A 9,001-nucleotide genomic window follows, 5' to 3' on the forward strand; every position below is an offset into this window, starting at 1 on the left:
AGAAATCTTAGAATATAATATAAATATATAAAGGTGAAGATTATGAAAATAAGAGGAGTATATTCTGTAAAATCCTTTTAGCAAATAGACTGCTAGTCATTTGTGAAGCTATGTACAATGGGTACATAATATCCCGTTTTTTAGCTTTTACTGTAACTACCTCATGACAGTTGCATAAAACATGGAATACAAATGTTAATATGTTTCTATTTTTCATGATTAGTATTTAAATTGAGGCCCAACACTGTATTTTGAAATTTCTGAAACAAATATACAAAAACAAAAATAATATATTCTTAGTATGTATGTTTATATACAGAATAAGCAAATTAAGTTTATTTTATTTGTTGATGCTATAAAATAAGAGAGATCGTTATACTCTTTTATGTTGTTGAAACTTATAATTGAGTGGACCGAACTTCTAAAGTTGAATTTGACATTGCATAATATGTTGAATTTCAGGCCACAGAATAAACAAACTTAAATCTTTTCGCCCCGACAGTTGTAAAATTCAAACTCTTTTAAAGAAAAACATAAATGATATTAAAAACTGTCTTTCATATCGTCACAAATTATAAGGCTTTGTACATTGAAATGTCATACATATTTTTCTACTTATAGAATAGAGTGAACGTTTAAAATTACAATATTCATTAAAGTTCAAAGAAGTGTGCAGAAATTTATTTGTATACAAAAATAATGTTAAGATAAAATTAAGACTATGGTAGTGTAAAAAAATAATAATTCATTTTGTCAATGAATTCATGTTTCTAAATATACAGATGAAAGTATTTCCACATAACACTGTGATACCTTCAGACTCCTAAACAACTTTATTTTGAAGTATCATTTTTAACCTTGTTTTAATCTCTTCGAATTACTTCGATATTAAAAGTTTATTGTATAAAATAATGCTATTTCTATGTTTGGTTACTAGGTTGCATGTCAAAGTAATGTTATTTATCCAACGATATACATGTATGTTCGTTAGAAAGAATTTCGAAATTACAGCTTCTATACATGTTGTTTGTCACATTGCAATGTGTGTGATTTCGTGCATTCTAAAGAAGATTTTGTTGTTTAAACGTCGTCACTAGAGTTACTTCGCTAATAACTACAGTTTTAATGTAAGGCTTCAAATTGACGATATAAACTTGATCAATATTGTGCGAGAGATTATTAGCTGTGAAACAGTAGCGAATATCGAAGTGTTTTTAAATCAAACGTTACGATATTCTATGTTAGCTTTCACATTCAACCATTTGTTAAAATAAGCTGAACTTTCCTGTTTTATTTTATCAGCTCTTTTGAACAGAAAAAAACAAAGAAATGTGAAATACCTCAATATACACAGGGTGAGCAATTATTGAGATTTGAATTATTTAATCGTTGTTAGGGATGGCGTAACTTTCCTTTTTTTTCTTTCGTACTGCAAGGTCAAATTGTGAGTTGTAAGAATATGGCGTTTCCAATTACGAATGCATATATTCAGGAAATCTTCATTTTTATTGAAATGTGACAAACATGTTGAAACATTAAATCTTTTGAGTTGCATTTTAAAGCAGGAAGACTTCTTTTTCTGCTATGAAATATTCTCTTCTTTCAAAAACGTTCATATCGATGGATGGGCTTTGAGTGTATGATTTCAACCGAAGAAATGCAAGTTTCAAACACCTCTTATTAGAAGGGTGACATAACGGCAATTTCTCACATTATAATTTACATTCAAAATTTTTAATGATTTTTATATATAGTATTATGAAAGGTGCCTCTTTACACTGGTTTCGTTACATTGCTTTGTTTTAAGTGCATTTAACAAACTAATGCTCAGTAACGCAAAGACTTACCAAATGAAGAAATATTGCCATTATGGCTGTACTGGTGAAATCTGATGGTGAAACTTTGGAACACGTGATGATTAAGACTAGAAGGCTCTCAGGGATGTTTAGGTTTTGTTTCACCATAATGTTTTTGTGTTCTTTAGCAGTTATAGGTAATAAAATAGCGTATGTACGTATTAAGTATAAAATTAATATTGGGTTATTCTTTACAACAGACTAAAAGACGGTGTTTTAAAATCAATAACTCACTATGAAGAAACAACAAGATAATGTTTTAAAAGGATGGTGTCGACTGACTCAAGCTAGATGCAAAAAATCCGGAATCACTATTCTAGGATTTTAGGATAAAAAAAAAGTTAATAATCACAATAATACGATTCTTCTTAATTATTTTACATTAATGGTTTAACTCATTCATTCATGGTGTAATTTAATATTTTTATGCAACGTTCACATAAAAATATTTCGCTAAATAATAATTCAACAGGATATTTGATGACTTTTTTTTTCTTTTAAAATCCTATCAAGTCAAAGCTCAACAATCCTCTCGGTTATAAGTAAAAACGACATATTTTGATTTCGTATAGTTAATACATGTATATCATAAGTGTGATGAGTGTGAATATTCATATTGTAAGGCTGTGTGGTGATGTTTGTAATAAACTTGTCAAATGATGATTCTTTCGTTTGTTCACTTTTACAATACATTTCACAAAAGTAATACAAATAAATTATGAATACCAGGAGCCACATAGCAGGTCTTGAATTGCATCAAAATGTAAAATGCTTTCAAAAATTTTATTTATTTTTTTAAGAAATAGCGCTGATGGAACGAGCCCTGGTGATAAAGATGAAACGTAGAAATACGATTTTCTTCTATGAAGGTAAAACTAATTATGCAAAACGTGATTTTTTTTCTGTTTAAGTTTAATGTATGCTACTGAAAGATAGTTGTACTTTATAAGAACGATGTTCCAAGATCCATGCTGCTCTTGGAAAAATTGGACCCATCGTCGGTCCATGCTCAACCTTATATCCACGATATATACAATGATATCTGACCCTGCAATTTATATTAAAGGAAGCTTCTACGTGGGACAAACAACGAAGTTAATCACATGCCATACATCTGTAGGAACTTTACACGCACCTTCCATTTTACATCTACGCCAACTTCCAAGACCACGTTAAGGCAAATCAAACAGGCAAATATCCGTTGGAGTTACATCAGGGTACTTGACAGGTATGTGATCAAACAGCATTGCTGTGATTCCAACGTTTTCGACCATCTTTCTCATGAAATTAGTCGTTAATTTTGAGGTGTGTGTGGAAGTTTTTGGGCTTTTGGCTTGCGAGCCTTTGTCAGTTTTCGTATTTTGTTTATTACTTTAGTAACAGTACCAGAAGGTATACTCAGCTTCATCGCAATTGTTTTTAGGCTTGTGGTTCACTTTCGTATCCATAGCCTTCACTTTGCAGATAGGCTTGGCATGGCCTGGTGGTTAAAGCGCACGACTCAATTTGTGGGTCACGGGTTCGAATCCCCGTCACAAAACATGTTCGCCTTTCAACCGTGAGGGTGTTGTAATGTGACGGTAAATCCCACTGTTTCTTGGTGAAATAGTAGCTGTAAATGTTCTGTTGTGCAAGTTTTTCCGCTTCCTGATAAACATTGATGTTTCCTGCTTCGAAATGGTGTATCCTTTGACTATCTCATTGAACAATCTTGTTGTTCAAATATCCTTCGTGAAGAGCTGTAACTTGTAAACTCTGGTGGTATTGCACTGTCAATTGATGGAAAATTCACCATGAACAAACTATGTAAGTGCTAAGCACATCGCTCGTGGTGCCACTACATTAAATAAGCCATTCTTGTAAAGTAGGATTAACCTTATTTAAGTGTACCTCATTTGCCGTAATTACTGGAAACACTCGTAACTGTTGTGACGATTTATATAACTATACATGTTAGCTATAATTAAAGTTTCCTAACATCATGAAAAATTTCCGGTACTTCCCTTAGGGAGGCTTGGATAATTGAGAAAGTCTCCATACAAAGAAACCCACTTGGAGATCGTCGAATCGATTGCGCTGATAAATAAATTCACTTCTTTCCAAGAAACGATGACAATCTTTTGTGTACTCGCTGAGAGACAGCAAGGCCGAACTAATTACTAGCGATGAGAGTTACAGTTGTAGGTCTAATACATTCGCGAATTTTTGCAAAATATATACAAAAAGAGAATAATAAATAAATAACATATAAATGTTTAATTTAAACTTTCAAAATAAAATTTCTTTCACGTGGGGAATATGCTCTTGGATTACACAAATGTTTTTCTACTTTTGAGATGGTATGGATATGATAACATTTATTTCTGGCAATAAAAGGAGCACGTAAAGAAAAACATTTTGGAGAACTTTCTATTGAACGATTTTTATAAAATAACTTTCAGTAGTTGGAACAGACCAAATAAGGTGTGTGTTTGTTGAAGTACAAAGCTACATAATGGGCTGTCTCTGTTCTACCTACCGAGAGTATCGAAATCTGATTTTTAGCGTTTATAAGCCTTCAAACTTACCGCTGAACCAGCAGGGACCAACGAAATAAGTGATTTGTTAAAAACTACAGTTTTGTCAGTCGTACATACCATGATCATACTTTGTCTAAAGAAATATAAGTTCATTAAGTTTTATATGTTGCAAAAATGAAATGATAACACGTTAGCTAAAACAAGAATTTAAATAGGCTTAAATCGCAATAGTTAAAAGTTTGCTTAAAAGGAGAGTTTAAAAAATGAAACGATAAATATTTATTCGGCTTATTCTAGCCATTTGCAAACAAACTCAAACACGTTTGTGGAAAGATTAAGTGAGAAACAAACGTTCCAGGTAATATCTTAACAAGCCTGACATTGTAAACCTAATGGTATTCGGATTTTAAAGTGGATTCTCCTACCGTTTACAAGAAGAGAAATTTTTTAAATCATTGTGACAAAATATTCCGCCCTATATGAACCATCAAACGAAACATATTGCAGATATCCACGTTAGAAATAAGTCAGACACGTGATTGCCAAGGATAACTATATCATAAACACGAAAACACACAGTTGAGAGCGGGTATTCCTGATTGAAGGGTCTAGGGTTCGAGACGTGATTTTCAGCTGTGGGTGCATTATAAAAGTGCCAATCAATACCATTATTCGGCTCAAAAAGGTGGACGAAGCCATTGTTGCTGGCTGTTCTTCCTTTCGTTAGTAGTTCAAAATTAGGGACTGCTACATCTAAACCGATAGTGATTTATGATTGGTTGTTTAGCTGTTTACTCGCATGAGATGCCGTTCAGAGCTTTGTGTTAATAACAGCAGGACCATTCGTTCATGTGAAGATAGTAGAATCAATCCTCAGTGAAATTGTGTCTTTTGCAATTTACTAAATGATGAGGCTTAAATAATTGTCACTCAGGTGCATGATGTAACCCGTGTAACAATTTATATTTTTTATCGATATAATATAGCAAATTAAATGGTGATTAAATGATCACACTAAGAACAAGAGCAATGACATGCGTATCGTTATGGATCTTCAAGTACGCTACAAAAATTCGATTAAAAAAAAAAGGAGAGAAAAACTTCCAAACAGGGCAGTCTGTATTCGGATGCTATTCATTAGACGTTAGTATCATTTCTAGAATTGTTTGTCTTAGAGTAAAGCCACATTGGGTTATCTGTTGTATCCCCCCACCTCTGGGAATCGACCCCAGATTTTAGCGTTGTAAGTCCATAAACTTACCGGGAAACTATTTCTAGAAATTAACATAATTAATAAAATTTTAGATTAGAAACGAAAGCTATCCAAAACGACATCGATATATTTAGTTATTGAGAAATTAATCCTCAGCATTTTCAAAATCCATGCTGAAATATCTCTGCTTTGATGTAGTGCGTTCCTCCTTGGATAAACACTGCCACTGATGTTGTTTCAGTTAAACAGGACGGTTGGATAAAAGGAACGTAATTAAACTACGGAATTTTGTTTGCAAATTGACAAAAGAAAAAAGCAAATATGGCCACATAACCATCTTGTAAAAGACAGATGAATTGATTAACAATCGCTTCTTCAAAGAATTTAATGAGACTATATAACTTAAATGTTGACAGTGCTATATTTAATACAACCTATAGATAAAATACAAAAGTGTTAAAAGTACAACAAGGTAGGCTTGGGGCAGCTTAGAATAAAATACTATTCCATACTGAAGCACGCACATACCAATATATATACCGGGTGATCCATAAATCCATTCCCAGGCAAATAATTCAAAAATGGAGAGGTTTAAAAAGTAATTGTTGTGGTATGAATGGGGTGTCATGGCCAATCCCGTGACAACGTCATTGAGGTCATTCAAGATCAATCTCAAGGTCATTTCCGCGAAATTTTCTTAATATGCATCATACATCAAAAATATCAATGTAAACCAAAATAATTAATAACAACATCAATTATAGGCATAAATGTGAGGTAAATTTAAACATTCTAATAACGTTATGAAGTGGTGGCAAACAATCTAATGGTGTTTTCAAAGTGCTGCCCAAATATGAAAAACTCCTATGCGGCGGCTACAGTGTCAACAATGGTTTCTGTTTTTCATCTGCCGCATGGCGTCTATGCTTGAAGGAGCTTGTAGTATTTTTTGTATTTGTATTTTGTATTTATGGCAAAGCTACTAAGGCTATCTGCCACCGTTCATAATTTTGAACTACTGACCAGAGAAAAGGCAGTCAGTCAGTAGCACCCTGCCACGCTAAGGTATTAATTAATTAATTTGTTCTCCTGAAGAAGAACAGTCAACTATTCGAAAGCGCTCGGGTTTTGGGTCTTATTTTAAGTTTATTACACTTTATACGTGATCATTTGTGCTAACTTTTTTATCAAGGTATTAATTAGGTGTCACTCTTAAAACGCATCCACAGTTTTAAATGCGAGAAATGTTTTGTGGTATCGCATGGCTTCAAAACCGGCTCATTAGCTCCGAAATCCAGAGCTCTACCACAGAGCGAGCCTTCAATTCATAGCCACTGATACACATGTTCCTTATAATCTGCTGGGCAGCATTATAATCTGCTGGGAACCTTATGTAGAGGATTCGCTCGTTCGTTAGTAATAGATTATTAGACTTAAAATTCTAAGTTTTGAATTTCAAATAACCAGGGATGTTCAGAAATAAATATTTCTCTCCAGCCTGCCTGTAATTGTAGAAATATTTGGCAACTTTTACTTGAAAAAAATTAATTGAGATGGAATGCCGCCGCACAAGTAAGAATGCCCAAGAAATCCAAACTTTGGAGTACTGTGTCACCTAGAAAACTCTAAGGAAGTTCTCCTAAGAACAAACATTCTCAATCAGGGTGGCAGGGATCGGAGAATCCAATGCCATAAAAATCTGGGTAAGAAACTTTTATTTTAATACTTTTAAATCATTTACAGATGTTAAAAGTGCAATGACCTGCGTATTATAAATTCAGTCCTTGCACCTCGAACCTAAGTTTGTATAACAGCCTTTGTTATATTCGGATTTCGATCTTCTATAGTACAACTCCGTACGCATGAAAGAGGTGAATATGTGCTTTATACCTGCTATTCTTGAGGAACGATTTTAGTGATTTGTAATTTAAAAAGTATTATGTTTTACCGCCTACAGCTTGTTGTTGACATTTAAGGTGTATAATACATATTAATAAAATCAACAAATAATATGACGTTGAAGATGGCTTTGAATGATCTTATAAATGCAGGTTCAATAATATCTTTACATATATTAACATAATATTATATATATATATATATATAATTTATACACCTGATATGCACATAAGTATAACGAAGTACATAATGAACTGAATATCAATCAACAAATAATAAGGTTGTTTGCATACACAGTGGGTTTAGTACGTTATGGTAAAATATTTTTGAAGCTTCAACACGTCTTTACAGTCCAAGCATCTTGAAAATAGTCCTCCAACGAAATTTCAGTTGTCCCATCTTACCTTTCTGTTGGTGATTTCTCACTTGTTACAAGACGTTGGGATATGATTCATTGCAAGTCTCTTTTTTGGTGGTCCTAGAACCCCAAGATGATACACATTCCTTTGTTTTCCAATGTCATTAAATACAAGAAATATCTACGTCTTGAAAATTCTATGTCCTCAACCTGAACACATCTTTACCTTCTGAGTTGAATATTTTGCGTCAGAGAGGGCTATTAAATGCCATTCCCAAAAGCGATCAATTTTTTGTTGCATCACATTACCTACAAAACGTCAACCAATGTCGAAATGTAGTTCGTATATTTGCCGTTCCACTGTAACGTTATATCTGCTTTGATTGTCACGGGACTTGCTTATTTCCATTTTCAAAATCGTTTAAATACAATGTGTTCAGTCTGCTGTATACCAAATCAGAAAAACCTCAGCAACATACCTTGTCGTATCGATTTTCATTATGTGTTTCATTAACCTGAATTAAAAATAAATTAGACAAATAGAATAGCATGAAAAAATGACTTAGAAAAAAAGAAAATAAATATATAATAAAACGACAAAATACACTCAGAAGAAGAAAGAAAAAAGATGACACCAAATCCATCAAGTACTCAAACACACAATGTTTTTGTTCAGACTGCTATTCAAAGCGCGGGAAAGTAGCTGCCACTTTTATAAACATATAAGGAAGATATAATAAGAAAAACAAAGAGAAATTAAAATAATATCAAGTAAAGGGAACAAAAAGTAGGTAAGGTTAAGACATGAATAAAACTAAAGAAGTAGCCTAAATATCTCTTTAATTATTATGAGAAGTTAATATGTTTTAGCTCAAAGATACATAATTGTCTATTTATGAAGTTGGGCCTGCCATAGGGATCGAGCCCTGAATTTTAGCGTTATAAGCTCTTAACTTTATCATTAAGCCACCAGTGGACTTTCTGGACAAGAAAAACAGATACAATGTGAAGATGCTGATAAAGAGCTAGAGAAACTTGATGATCCTGAGACAGCTTGAACGCCAGAAGTACTTCAAAATAAAAATAAAAAATAAAACAGCGGTAAGGCATGCAAATAACAAGATGTAAAATGATAAATGTTTATGAAGTTCAAATT

This window comes from Limulus polyphemus, unplaced genomic scaffold (assembly GCF_000517525.1).
Source record: "Limulus polyphemus unplaced genomic scaffold, Limulus_polyphemus-2.1.2 Scaffold23, whole genome shotgun sequence".
In the NCBI taxonomy this organism is placed as follows: Eukaryota; Metazoa; Arthropoda; class Merostomata; order Xiphosura; family Limulidae; genus Limulus; species Limulus polyphemus.